This window comes from Microcebus murinus, chromosome 24 (genome assembly GCF_040939455.1).
Source record: "Microcebus murinus isolate Inina chromosome 24, M.murinus_Inina_mat1.0, whole genome shotgun sequence".
Lineage (NCBI taxonomy): Eukaryota > Metazoa > Chordata > Mammalia > Primates > Cheirogaleidae > Microcebus > Microcebus murinus.
This window is the reverse complement of record NC_134127.1, coordinates 2,490,031-2,504,363: the sequence shown is the minus strand read 5'-3', so window position 1 is coordinate 2,504,363 and position 14,333 is coordinate 2,490,031. Positions and strand designations below refer to the sequence as shown.

Sequence of the window (14,333 nt, the reverse complement as noted above, 5' to 3'; positions counted from 1 at the left end):
GTGTTCTAGTCTGAAAAAGGGATTCTTTAAGGCTGGAAACTGAGCCAGTACAAGATTCATGCAAAGAGGAGGAAATGACTGAGTTATGGGTTGAACTTATGGAAAGGATACAGGTCAAAACCATAGACCAGTCCCTAACTGTTTCTAATTTAATTTAATGTAATCCTCATTGTTCATCATTGTTGATTTTGATAAAGGCATAGATTCCTGGATTTTTTGAGGTTTTCTAGTATAATTTCAGAATTAATTTCCCAGATGCTCTACATTCCCTATAGGAGTCAGGGACACCATTTCTAGGAAGGATAGAGGTGTTTCTACAATGCCTTCATGGCTGTGATAATGGATAAGATATGGCTGATTCAATTACTTTATTCTGTCTAGAAATAGTAAATATGGGGTTTTGCCAATTCTAGGGATATTAATATTCCTAATGGAGACCGTAACTTTGTGGTGACAGAGAACACATGTTGTCCATCATTGTGGCATATGACTGTTTTTCTTCACGAAGTCAACGGGAAAGGTAGGTACCTTACCTTAGCTTTTTGTTTTTTAAAAAATTATGATTTCAGTTTTTTAAAGAACTGAATTGTTTATGATATTTTCTGTTGTTCAAAAAATTTCCAATGAAATTCCCAGGCTTAATAATCAGGCTGCTACTATTTAAATTGATTAAGAGAATAATTTTTCCTAGCTCCAATTTTCCTTTTACATAATGCACTTATGTTTTAATATATTTAACCATTCTGACATTTAAGCAATGTTATTTCATACCTTTGCATAAACAAATACTAATTTTATGTACACATTATAGGTAATTTATTAATAGCTTGTCCTCTGAAATTCTGTATCTCCTTCTTAGTCTCATGTCCCCTTGCTCAGCACACAACCATTCCCATCTGTGCCCCTTCTTAAAGAGTCTCCTCTTTTAAAACCAACATGGAATCATTTGTACATTCAACAAATTCCACTGAATCTTGTATGATTATCGTTGTAAGATTATGTAGGAAAATCAGTGCACTTATATTCTACTTGGATCTCTGAAATACAATAGATTATATAAGCCTATGAAATAAATAAATGTATTTCAATAGAAAATTATCACAATCAAAACTGGGGGAAAAGGGCACATGATAATTCTTTTAAAAATAATAGGAAAAGCAAAAATATGAAGAAAATCGTGGATGATTGAAAAAAATGTATACATGTCTGATTTGAGACAGCACAGTGATTAAGTAAACTGTCAACTTCTGACACTCCTCTCAACAAGGAGTTTACTAGAGAAATGCCATTTAGCCTTCCCATGCCTAAGATCTTCTCCCCTGTACAATGGGAATAATAGAGCACTGCAAGAGTTGCAAAAGATGTATGTAACACACTCATATAGTGCTCTTATAGTGGGGAGATTTTCTAGATTAGATAGGTAGAATATATAGAATTATAATTTCATACAATAGCAAAACTCTTACTGAAAGGAAAACAGAATTAAGAAAGTTATTAGTTGAAAATAATGGTAAGTGTTCAATAGTGAGTTTTAGTTGTTAACAAAACAGACCTCATGTTTCTATGCAGGAGTCCCTCACTCTGAACGGGATTATCAGTCACCAGAAAATGACAAATGGCCTCCGAGGATGTGGCAATAGGAATGATCTTTTTATTGCAGACCACAGTTGGACTCCTGGGGAATTTTTTTCTTCTTTATCATTACTGTTTTCTTTATTGCACCAGCTGCACATTAAGGTCCACAGATTTGGTTCTCAAGCAGCTGACTATAGCCAACTCCTTGGTCATACTCTCCAAAGGAGTCCCACAGACAGTGGCTGCTTTTGGGAGGACACTTTTCCTGAATGATGTTGAGTGCAAACTTCTTTTCTATGTTCACAGAGTGGGCAGGGGTGTGTGCCTTGGCACCACCTGTCTCTTGAGTGTCTTCCAGGCCATCACCATCAGCCCCACAGGCTCCAGGTGGGCAGAGCTGAAACTACAAGCTCCTCAATACATTAGGCCTCTCAGTATCCTGTGCTGGATCCTGAGCCTACTGGTAAATACCATTATGCTTCAGATTATGACTGGCCACCAGAATAGGAAAAACAACACAAAGGAAAAGGATTTGGGATACTGTTCTGTTATATATATGCACAGCATCATTTTTATATTCCTACCTGTTATATTGTTATCATCCTATGATGTTTTGTGTTTGGGACTCATGACCTGGGCCAGTGGCTCCATGGTTTGCATCCTGCGCAGGCACAAGCAGCAGGTGCAACACATTCATAGCACCAACCTCTCCCCCAGATCCTCCCCTGAGTCCAGAGTCACCCAAAGCATCCTTATCCTAGTGAGCACCTTTGTGTCATTTTACACCCTCTCCTCTGTCTTTACATTTCTGTTGAGTAGTTTTCCTAATCCAGCTTTGTGTCTGGTGAACACCACTGCACTAATGGCTGCTTGTTTTCCTACAGTCAGCCCCTTCATTCTCATGGGCCGTGACCCCAGGATACCCAAAATCCACTCTGCCTGCTGTCGAAGAAATAGAAAATTCTCTAAACTAATGCGATGCCTCTAAATTTTAGGTGGTTGGTCATGATTCACTATGCACTGTGCAGTCATTTATTTTTTTCTTGCAGAGGTTTAACCACCACTATGATCACTCACATAGGAGAGAGTGTGTGAACCCCAGACCCAGACCCTGCCCTCATAGGACTTATCACATGGCAAGAACAGTAGGTACAGATTGAATATTGAAAATGCTTTCATAAATTCCATTTCATTAATTACTTCAGTGCTAAAGCTTTAAGGTAAGAACTATTTTAAAACTGGACCTCAACAAATTGGGGAATAAGGGAGCTTATAAGAGTGTGTGACTTTAAACTAATTAATTTAAAATGCCCTGAAATTATCTGGGCACAGAAGCATAATAAGGGCTTAACAAAATGGCAACAATGGGTATTATCCTATCATACAAGTGGGAAGAAAAAGCAGTAACTCCACAGCAAGTGGTCCAGGACAGAGCTTGAGGGAAATAATGTATCAGACACTGCATGATATCAAAGACCAGGTTTTGTCATTTTACCTCAAATCACAAAAAGAAAGTTAGTCATTTGAAATATGTAAATTTTTTTGTGGAAGGAGAGTAGTATATTTTTTCTAATATTTTCAGGTAAAAATGTACAGAAAAACCTGGTTGGGGCAAAGTGGGCACAAGAATCTTGTTAATCGGTCTTAGTGAGAATTTAATTGACGGCTAATAAATAGGAGACTCATACAAGAAAGAAACTGCTTTCTAGAAACCTTTGAGAGTGAACTATTTTGTGTCAAGCAATGATCTAAATTAGCCTGTTCTGAAGAGAGAGACTGGATGTATCCCACCTCCTGAATTTTGGAAAGTGAACCTGTGGTGGAACCTGACCATGGAGGAGCTGAGGACAACGCCTCTGGGCACGAAGGTCATGGTCCCATTTTTATAGAGTGAGAACTGCTGGTTTGAAATAGTCAAGGCAGAATTTTTGAGAGTATTATAAAATAAACTTGGCAATTCTTTCACCAAAGTGAAAAATTAAACCAACTCTTTGTGGTTATCATTAGATAACACAGATGAAATTTATTAATTATTCAAAAATTCCAACCATACAATAAACAAAATTGACTTAATTGACAAAAATTGAACCTGGGCTTTATACCACATTTTTCAGCTATTTGGATCAATTTAAATAATTTGAACTCAAGAAATATTTTAACAAATATAAAATATTTTACTCAAAGAGGTTATCTTTGGCACCCTTTAGGTTATAATATTTTCTAAATAGTATATTAAAGTTTTTTAAATATTAAAACTAATAGTAAGCCATATTACTAATAAATATTGATATTGTTTAGACTAAAAGACAATGGAGATCTCCATATCCAAGTTGCTTACTGTGTTTGATTCAAGAGTATTTAGGTGAAATAACACAGCTGAAAACTCAATTCCCAGAATAGGAGATGCCTGACAATATGTGTGCTAGATGTCAGTCTCTGGAATTCACAACAGTAAGCATAGGCTAAATGCAAGGAATGTGCAATAGGAAACTATAATGTAGGCAATGAAATATAGAATAATTATTACATGGAATATAATAAATAAGGATAAAATTAATAATAAAATTACAGATCCAATGCCATGTTAAGAAAAATGTGAAAAGACACACTCAAATATTATTAATAATTGACAGTATGAAAACTGGTGATGGAGTTTTTAAACCCATACAGACAAATATAAACAACTGTATGGTAATAAATAATAAATTAGAAAACTGAGAGGAAAAGTTATATTTATAAAGTATTGGCTACCAAATATGAAGTAAAAAGATAATTAGAAACTTTAAAAAAATAAATTTTAAGTATCTAGAATCATTACCCAAAAATTCCAATTGTTTTAAATGATCCTTTCCCCATAATTTTAAGGTTCAGGTATTTCTCTTTGAAACCTATTTTATTAAACAGGAAAAAAGAAAGGCCATGGAAACCTTTTCTGTGGATATTACTTACATTATACCAAAAATTGAAAAAAGCCAACATAAATTATGAATTGAACATAAAATTAATGTATAGGTATATAAAAAGACCACAAATAATTCACTTCAGAAATGCAAGATCAAACAATGATAGAATCAAGTTATATTATTCAATCCCATCAAAAAGTGAGGAAACCCTCATCAAAAGGCTCAAAACAACAAATACTGACGAGGATGTGGAGAGATAGGAACACTCTTACACCACTGGTGGGACTACAAATTAGTACAACCCCTGTGGAAAGTAATTTGAAGATACCTCAAAGAGCTAAAATAAAAATACCATTTTATCCAGCAATCCCACTACTAGCCATCTATTCAAAGTAAAGAAAAGACATTCTATAATAAAGCCATCTGCACTCAGATGTTTATGGGAGCACAATTCACAGTTGCAAGGATGTGGAGGCAACCCAAGTGCCCATCGATCTATGAGTGTATTAATAAAATGTAGTATATGTATATCATGGAATACTATTCAACTACAAAAATCAACACTGATCTAGCACCTATATTATATTATCCTGGATAGAGATTGAGCCCATCCTTTGAAGTGAGGTATCACAAGGATGGGAAAACATGTACTCACCATCAAACTGGTACTAACTAACCAACACTAAGGTGTTCACATGGTAGCAATACTCATGGGGTGCGGTTGGTTAGGGTGAAGGGTAAACCAACAACTAATGGAAGTGGAAAGCACTGTATGGGGGAGGGACATGCTTGTAGCCCTGGCTTGGGCAGTGCAAATGCATGACATGTAACCAAAATGTTTGTATCTCCATAATATCCTGAATAAATAAAAACAAAAGTGGGCAAAAGACATGAACAGAAGTTTTCCAAAAGAAGATAGAGAACTGGGCTACAAACTTTAAAAAAAATGCCCAACATCACTAATTATCAGGGAAATGCAAAGGAATGGAATTCCATTGCCTACATTATAGTTTCTTATTGCACATTCCTTAAAACTACAATGAGATACCATATGACCCCTATCAGAATGGCCATTATTAAAGAGTCAGACAACAGTACATACTGGCATGGATACACAGAGAAAGGATCGCCATACACTTTCAGAGAGATCGCAAACTAGTACAATCCCTATGGAAAACAGTGTGGAGATTCCCCAAAGACCTAAATGTAGACCTGCCATTTGACCCAGCAATCCCACTGGTGGGGAACTACCCAAACAAAAGGAAGTCATTTTATTAAAAAAAAAAAAAAAAGACATCTGTACTAAAATGTTTAGCACAGCACAATTCACAATTGCAAAGATGTGGAACCAACGTTAAGTGCCCATGCAATCATGAGTGAATAAAGGAAATGTGGTGAATATGCACACTATGGAGCACTACTCAGCCATAAAAAAGAATGAGATAATGTCTTTTGCAGCAACTTGGATGGAACTGGAGACCAACATTCTATGTGAAGTATCTCAAAAATGGAAAACCAAACATCGTATGTTGTCACTAATAAGTGGGAGCTAAATTATGAGTATGCACAGGCACAGAGACATATATAGGATCTTGGAAACCACAAAGGGGGTAGGTCTTGGAGGAGGGATGTGGGATAAAAATTTACCTTTTGGGTACAATAAACACTATGCTGGTGACAGGCACACTGAAAGCCTTGACTTAGGCCCTATACAAGCTATCCATGTAATAAAAACATCTGTACCTCCGTAGTATTTTATATTTAACAATAACAACAAAAATAAAAACAACAGAACAGCAGGGCCAGCATTCAGCACGTAGGTCCTGTCCTGTCCCCAGCCAGCTCCCAGGCAGGTTGAACTCACAAGATCAACATTCTTCCACGCAGCTCTTTCTGTCTGTTTTGAAACTAGACTAAATAAACTACAGCATATTTGGCTGGTTTCATCAAGAGCAAAGGGAGTAAATTTAGAGGGAAGAGTTACACAATGCATATTTAAGAGGAAATTCTTTCTGGTTATATGAACTGGAATATGCACACCCTGCAGTTCTAAGGCGTCCCCAAAATGGGACCTTCCAGAGGTCTGCAGTGTTCTTCCATGTGCTCTTTTATTGCCATCTCTCTGTTCTTGGTGACAAAAGAAAGATATCCCTTTAGCAAACATATATATACAATAGATGCTGGCAGTGGGGTCTTGAAGGTTCCCAGAGTCTTCCTGGGCTAGGCTATCCCCAAGGTAGCCTCAAGATGACAGATTCTGGGGTTTTGAGTTTACAGCTCTTGGTACCTGGAACTAGGATGACCCCTACTTAATGTGGAGGGGGCTGCGTGAGAAAAAGCCTCAAATACCTCCCCTGTAAATGTGGGCACTTGGCCTGGATGACCTCAAAGGTCCCACAGGCTTGAAGAAGTATGTGTTGGCTTTAGTTTTCCATCAGTTACCCCCTGTGCTGCTAGGCCCTTGGAAAACGTTTTCTACTCCCTGGAGATCCTTCAGAGCAGACAGCAGCCTGTGGGTTTGTAGAACTAAGTGCCCGGGTAGTGCTGGATGTGGCACGGCATTGACCACATCTCTGAGGTCCAGGGACGAGACTATCTGTGTGAGAGCCTCGCGGTCTCATTTGTGGGTGGGGCCTGAGTCATTGCCCTGGCTGGGCTGAGGAGGCCTTGGGAGTGAACTGGACACCCCAGAACAGTGGAGGCAAGCAGGGAGAAGGGGAGGTTTCTGAGGTCGTTCCCAACATCCTGGAGCCTGTAGGTCGCACTCACTTTCCCTGCAGTGTTCACAGAGAGACACTACCTTTTTGTTTGTGTAAGGACACACAAACAAAAGTGTGCCTTGTTTACTCTACCCCCCATCCTGGTGCTGCAGTGACTGTGAGGGGACACCAGGGGCAGACAGTGCCTACTGTGTTCTGCTGGAGCAACTGGAGCTGGCACCATGGAGGCTCATTTGCTGTGTCCCCTTCCTGGGACTCAACATGCACCCTTCATTACCAGCATTCTTCTCCACAGTGTGAGCTGCTCAGAGGTAAGAAGGGGTCCAAGATCACCTCATTTACTCAAAGCAACTGTGCCCCAAGTTGTCACCCTATGCAGGGGCCACATTAGGCCTTTGCACAATGATGAAAGTAACCAACATGGTCCCTGTCCTGAAAACGCTTGTGGTCTGGACAGGGAGACAGATGGACAACTTCATGAAAGCGAATGAGTGAGGGAGAGAATAGCAAGTGCTCTAGTGACACAAAGCAGGTCCTGGGACAGAGAGCTGGGGCCACTAGGCGTGCAGGTGTGAAAAGCCTCAATGAGGTGACATTTGTGCTGTGACCAGAAAGACAAGAGGAGGCAGCCCCCTCACAAGTCTGGGAACAGTGTACTCAGAGGGATGGACTATTCCTCAGAGACTTGGCGGCATAAATGAATTTGGCCACAGAGGAGGTGAGAAAGGCATCCAGTGTGGCTGGAGGGAGCCTGGGCGGAGAGGAGGGAAGGGAAGGAGGAGGGCAGGGCCACACCCCAGAGCCTGGAAGACTCTCCTATGTAACAATAATTGTTGCTGGTGACAACAATACTGAAACTTATAGCTATAACAACAAGCATTGTAATTATCTGAAAGTTTGTGTGTTTTTGGATTCTGGCATGGCTCAGCTGCGTATCTCTGCCTCAAGGCCTCTTGGGAGGCTGGGGCTGTGATCTCAACTGAGGGAGGCTGGAAAGGATCTTCCTCCCAGCTCACTCACCAGAAATCAGGAGGTTTCAGTTTTGACTGAGGGTCTCAGTGTTTTTCTGTCTGTAGATCAGGCCTTTCATGGATTCTTTGCTGCCGGGGTCTCTCCATAGGGCAACTAATAATACCTCAACTTTCCTGCAGTGAGGGGTGGGGAGAGAGACAGAGAGAGAGAAAGGGAAAGAGGAGAGGGAGCAATACAGAAATCACAGACTTTCATAACTCAATCTTGGAAGTGACATCTCATCACTTTTGCCATATCCTCTTGGGTAGAATCCATTAACTAATCCCAATCCACTAAGAGGTGAGAATTACATAAGAACTTATAGACCAAGAGGTGGGGAGTTGCTGGGAGCCATTGGGTGACAGGCAGGTGGGCCATGCCACACAAAGTGTTAGCTCTGCATTAGGGAGAGTGCAGGCATGGAGGAGACTCCACTGTGGGGCCCAGAGATGTCCAGGGAATCCTCCTGCCCAAACCCTACACAGGTACCTGCCCACAGCTCCCTCCCAGGCATTTCCTTCTTGAATGACTCAGTCTCAATCCCAGAAATATGGGACTCCTCCCTTCCTCTACCCCCAACTGTGGAGTCCCAAATTGACCAGTAACAAATAGGTTTTTATATATGTATAGGAATATGTGAAGAAATTCCATATTCTGTTTTCACTTCATGTTACAGCCTTGCATTCAACTAGCATTCATATTGCTGTAACCATCCCTCCATTGCCCCACCAGTGTGAATGTGAGTCAGCCCTGAGCCTGGATGAGACCTGCAGGTGGCACCATCAGGGCAGGCAGGCTGGAGACCCCAGAGGAGGCCCTGGTGCCTCCCTCAAGAGCAATGACCCCTTCCATGTCCCCACCTTCCTGGGCACCTCCCAAATGTTCACCCCCACCCACCAGGTCCTTACCTGCTGCTCAGAAAGTATCCCACTGTGGTTTTGATTTGCATTTTTCTGATGATTAGTAATCTTGAGTATTTTTTTTTCTCATATCATGTTGGCCATTTATATGTCTTCTGAGAAATGTCTATTCAGATATTTTGACTATTTCTAATTGAATTATTATTATTTTGCTATTGAGTTGTTGGAACTCCTTATATATTTTGGTTATCAGTCCCTAATCAGATGTATAGTTTGGAAATATTTTTGCTCATTCTGTGGGTTGTCTCTTCTTATTGTTGGTTGCTTCCTTTGCTGTGCAGAAGCTTCTTACATTGATGTAATCCCATTTCTCTGTTTTGCTTTGCCTGCCTGTGCTTTCGAGGTCTTATCCGAAAATAGTCTTTGCCCAAACCAAGGTCCTGGAGCATTTTCCAATCTTTTTTTCTAGTAGTTTTAGAGTTTTCAGTCTTAAATTCAAGTCATTAATCTATTTCAACTAGATTTTTGAATCTGGTGAGAGAAAGGGGTCTGGAAAACATGGCCAAACATCTGAGATGGGTTTCAAAGGAAGACGCCAGGGCCACCAGGTCCCAGTCCAGCCAGGTTACTAAAAGTCAAAGCTGCAGAGAGCAGGGAGCCAAGAATGAATGTACATACGCTCTCCTCCCATACCTGGATTCAGTTGTATCTTTAAAACTTCCTAGCATGTCTGTATCTAGTTTTCTACTTCCTGGTGAATCTAGGGGTTTCATATCTTGGACAGAAAGCTTTGGTGGTGGAACAGATAGATGAGATTCTGTTTCCAGAAATTTAGCAAAAAGTTCTGAAAAAGAACCATTAAGCACAGATTCCTGATTTGGCCTCGAAGGTGTGTCAGGAACACTTTTTGACCCTCCTCCAAGCCACCGGGTCATCCACCTGGTAACACCGCCTCGATCTTCACCAAACAACTGCTCCATTGCCTCCCCTCTGACACCCAGGATGCTCCCATCAGTCGTAGCACTTCATTACACTGATTTTTGGTGTATGGAAATTTCCAATAGAGAGGTTTCTCATTAGAACTTTGTCCACTTTGCCAGTCTGTGCTGTTTACTAACTTCATCAACGTCTATTGTAGATCACTGAGCAACTCCCGTTGGAGCTTGTTTCGTTTTTTAAGCTCTTCAATTGCTCGCTGTGATGAAATTATGTCGGTGAAGTCCATGCCATCGTCACGGAGAGCTGAAGCAGGATGACCGAGCCCATAGCCCAGCGAGGCTGGCGCAGTGGCTGCCGCTGCAGCTCCAGCTCCCGCCCGGGGCCGCGCGGCCGACGCAGTTTCAGCAGCGGCCCCTGGGCGCAGCCCGCCTGGCTCGGAGGCGCGGGCTTCTCCCTCTTCCCGTCCCGGTGGACGTCGGTAACTTGCGGATGGCCGCTTCATTTGACGCTGTGGTGCTTCCCGCTCCTCTTCCACATCAGGGCGGAGCCTCCCCGGCCTTCCCTTCTCCGACCTCAAGACGGCGCGACGGCTTCGGCGTCCTTTCTCCTGGAGGGAGGCGATTCCCGGCCGTCCTCCCTGCCGCCCTCAGCGCGTCCTTTATAAGGTTCGAAACTTGGCGGGAGGGGAGCCAGGCCGCCCCGCACGGGCCGGAGACCGGCCCAGGCCGCCGAGGCCCAAGCCGGGACAACGCCGCTGCGGGTGTGGAGAGCCGCCGGGTCGCTCCCTCCGAGAGAAGCGTCGTCGCTGCGGGACTGTCCCGCCAAGTGTCCTCTAAGCGCGCCTGCGCGAGCCTGAGTCGCTCAGGAAGTGACGACACAAAGCGGGTTCCTAGGCAACGCGGGCGGGGCGGGGCTCCCACCAATGGCGGGCTCCGCCTGGGAGCGCGGTGTCCCGTAGCGCTGTAGGTGACCAAGATTGAGTGTCCTGTATGTTTTGAAAGAGTCAGAAGGCAGGATTTTGAAATGGTCCTAACACAGAGAATGATATTGGAGGGGATGGACATGCTAATAACACTGATTTGCTCATTAGACAGTGTATACATGAATCCACATATCACACTGTACCCCATCCATATGTGCAGTTATTAAGTGTCCATTAAAAACATTAATGACAGCAAAAAAAAACAAAACCTTAGGATATCTGAACTGAACTTACTGCAATTTAATTCTGCTGTATTCTACCAAATACTCTAGAAAAAATACTTATAAAATAAAGTATCAAAAACAAAAAAAAATTGATACATCAAAGCAAATACAGCATAAGGTGGAGGGTTTTGTTCTTAAAATACAGTTTCCATCATGTTATTCCCTCACTCAAAGCTTTCAGAGCTTCCCTATTATCCAAAGACCAGATCTGTCGGGTTGACACCGAAGGTCCTCCCACACCGACCTCTGAGCTGTCCATGCAGTGGCACCTCCAGGTCTCGGAGCAGCAGCCCAGTCAGTCCAGGAATCCTCTCCAGGTCCCTCCTTCCTCACTCCTGTGGTTGGTTTATTCCCCCTGCCTGCAATGCTCCCTCTCCTCCCTCTCATTCAACTAAAACTCTTTCTCTCCTTCAAGGCCTTTCTGAACCCTTCTCCTCCCCAGGAAACAATAATTTAATTGATGAAATTAAAAAACTACAACAACAAACCAGTTACAGCCTCCAGAAATTTTCCTAAGGGCACACACAAAATGAAGAAACTTTTGTTCACAGCAGAGTTTGTGGCATTTGAGCCGTGGTCTGCTTCCACCCTCCTCACCCAGTTGGGTGTCAGAGAAGATCTGCTCTGCACGGCTTGGGCGGAGAAGACAGGGCTCACTTTCCCTACAGCTCCTGGGCTAGGGCTATGCTTTCACCCTGTGACGGGCAGGACAGCAGCCTCTTTTGCCACCCCGGCTCTGTGTTGCAGAAGCATTATTCCAGGCAGGAGTGGCTGAGAAAATCTGGTTTCCTTCCCGTAACTAGGCCCCCACTGCTCAGTGAAGAAACAATGAGGTTCATAATTTGGGAAGGAGAGTTTTCTTTCTCATAAAGGGCTGCAGCCTTCCGGTAGCCATTCCAACAGACTGGAAAACTGGGTCCCAGCAAGAAGCCAGGAATATATGTTTGAGGCAGGGACAAAGGGAACTGAAATTTATGCTGAGTGGGATGGCCAGATATACATATTCAACAAGCTATAGGATGAGTCATGAATATTTATGAAAGAGAAACATGTGCTTGCACAATAAAGTTTTGTCCTCTTCTATGGGGTCCATGTTCAGAAAAGTCCACCCTTTTATGTCAAAATGGTGAAGTAAGGACACAAAACCCCTCTCTGTGCATGCTCTGCAGACTGGCAAAACCACTGCATGGTGGGTGGTCCCTCGTCAGGAAAGAATGCTGGTCTGGACCATGAGATTGGTTTCTGTTTAGCCCTTACAAAAAAACCCAGTGGTCTTTAGCAAGGGAAAGGGTGTAATGAGGCATGTCTGACCTCCAATGCCATCAGGGATGGAAACTCAGTTTTAGGGCTTCTCTGGGGTCCCCTTGGCCATGAGGGGGTCTGTTCAGTCAGCAAAGCGTTTAGGATTTTATTGTGGTTCACATCACTCATAGGGTAGAAGCTCTACTCCAGGTATGGTGGCTGAGAACACTGTATTCCCATCACTCCTATCCCAGTTTGCTTGTAGAGGAGAAGTTCTATGAAATTCAAACTAAGCTGACCTGGGGCTACCATCCCACCTAATGCCCACTTATAGGGCAGGGGTGTCACACTGGGAGACCAGGCCATGGTCCCTGCTCCAAGCTGTAGTGCTCTGATGCAAGTTTTGCCCAGGAGGAGGGGCAGGCCATAACAGAGAGCTATGCAGGTCTTCCCAAGGATACTGACTTTACTTGGAACAGAGCCTGCACAGGTTTGCACCTAAGTGCACTGTCAAAGACAATAGGGATTTAGATGGTAAGAGATTAAGAGGAAGTGAAACAGTATACCAGCCGGAAGTTTTCCTGGGAGAACCAGGGAAAGAGACTGCTAAGAAGGGCTCCCCTAGTGCAACTGTACCAGGATTGCCCAGCACATTAATCTTCCAAGACACCAAGTTGCAGCATAGAAAGAGGTTTATTCACAAGATCTACAGCCAAATGAGGAGGCGGGAGGAAACCTCAAATCTGCCTCCCTAAGGAGTTTTGGGCTAGGGATTTTAAGGGATTTGGATGCTTAGTGGCCGGAGATATGGGGATTGTTGATTTCATCAAAGTCACAGTAGAACTGAAGGGGAGGATGTGAGGGAGGCCTGTTCTAATGAAGAAGCACTGAGGAGGACTCGCCACAAAGAAAATATGCACATAGGAAAGACCCAACTTTGTTTTGCTGAGGATGTGAGGTTCCATCTACCCATCCACCCATCCATCCCTCACCCTTCCATTCCTCCAATCATTCTGATTTTCCACTCTGTCCAGGAAAGGCTCAGTGGGAACGGCTCAAAGGATAGATGATGCGTAGGATGATGGCTCTGCAACCTCAAGGAATCTACGATTGCCTGTGAAGCCAGCTATGTGCTTGCTTGATAATTTCGATTTTCATTCATGGTAATTCCAATCTCACTCTGTCATATTCCTGATCCATAAAGCCAAATTCCCCCCACTCTCATGGTGATGGGAGTAGGTGGGGAAAATGAGAGGCTGAGAAATTCCGTTTCAACTGGAACGCCAGTCGTGGCTCCACTTGTGCTCCAGGGGGCGCCATCACACAGAAGACGCTGAGGTCTGTGACTGGCTTTATGCAACAACACTGCTCTTGGTGGGCCAGATATTTGGGGATAAGGAGATTTTAGAGAAGTTCTCTATCTTTTGGTATTCGGGAGGGTAGGTTATCTTCTCTACCAAGCCACAAATTCCCTGGAGAAGCAATTTAGCAAATGGTTCCAACACACCTGTATGATCTTTGCGAGACCACTCGTGAAAGCCGTGGAAATGCTCTGAAGGAGCCTGCTGGGGAAGAGCACAGATGCGGCCCGTGCTCAAAGCCCCAGTGGATTGAGCAGAATGCAGGGCATGACACCTGCTCTCCCCCCAGGTATCCCCTCTCCGGCTCCATCTTCTGGACTCTCCCCACAGGGCAGGTGCCACTGCTCAGAGCAGGCACAGGTGCTCTTCCGGTCAGGGAAAGGAGAGAAGGAGCAGCACCCCGGAGAGTCACAGGACTAAGAAAGAATCTCTTTTAGGGTGCAAAGATGTGAGCATGTTTGTGGATAGGAGGAAGGGAGAAACTGACATGGAACCAAGGGGCTGATTGAAGGAAGA

The 14,333-nt window shown here is 43.4% G+C and overlaps 1 pseudogene; it reads right to left on the bottom strand.

Moving 5' to 3' along the window:
- Positions 1 to 7,849: 7,849 nt before the first annotated feature.
- On the bottom strand, positions 7,850 to 10,594 carry LOC105878184 (thyroid receptor-interacting protein 11 pseudogene; annotated as a pseudogene).
- Positions 10,595 to 14,333: the final 3,739 nt, after the last annotated feature.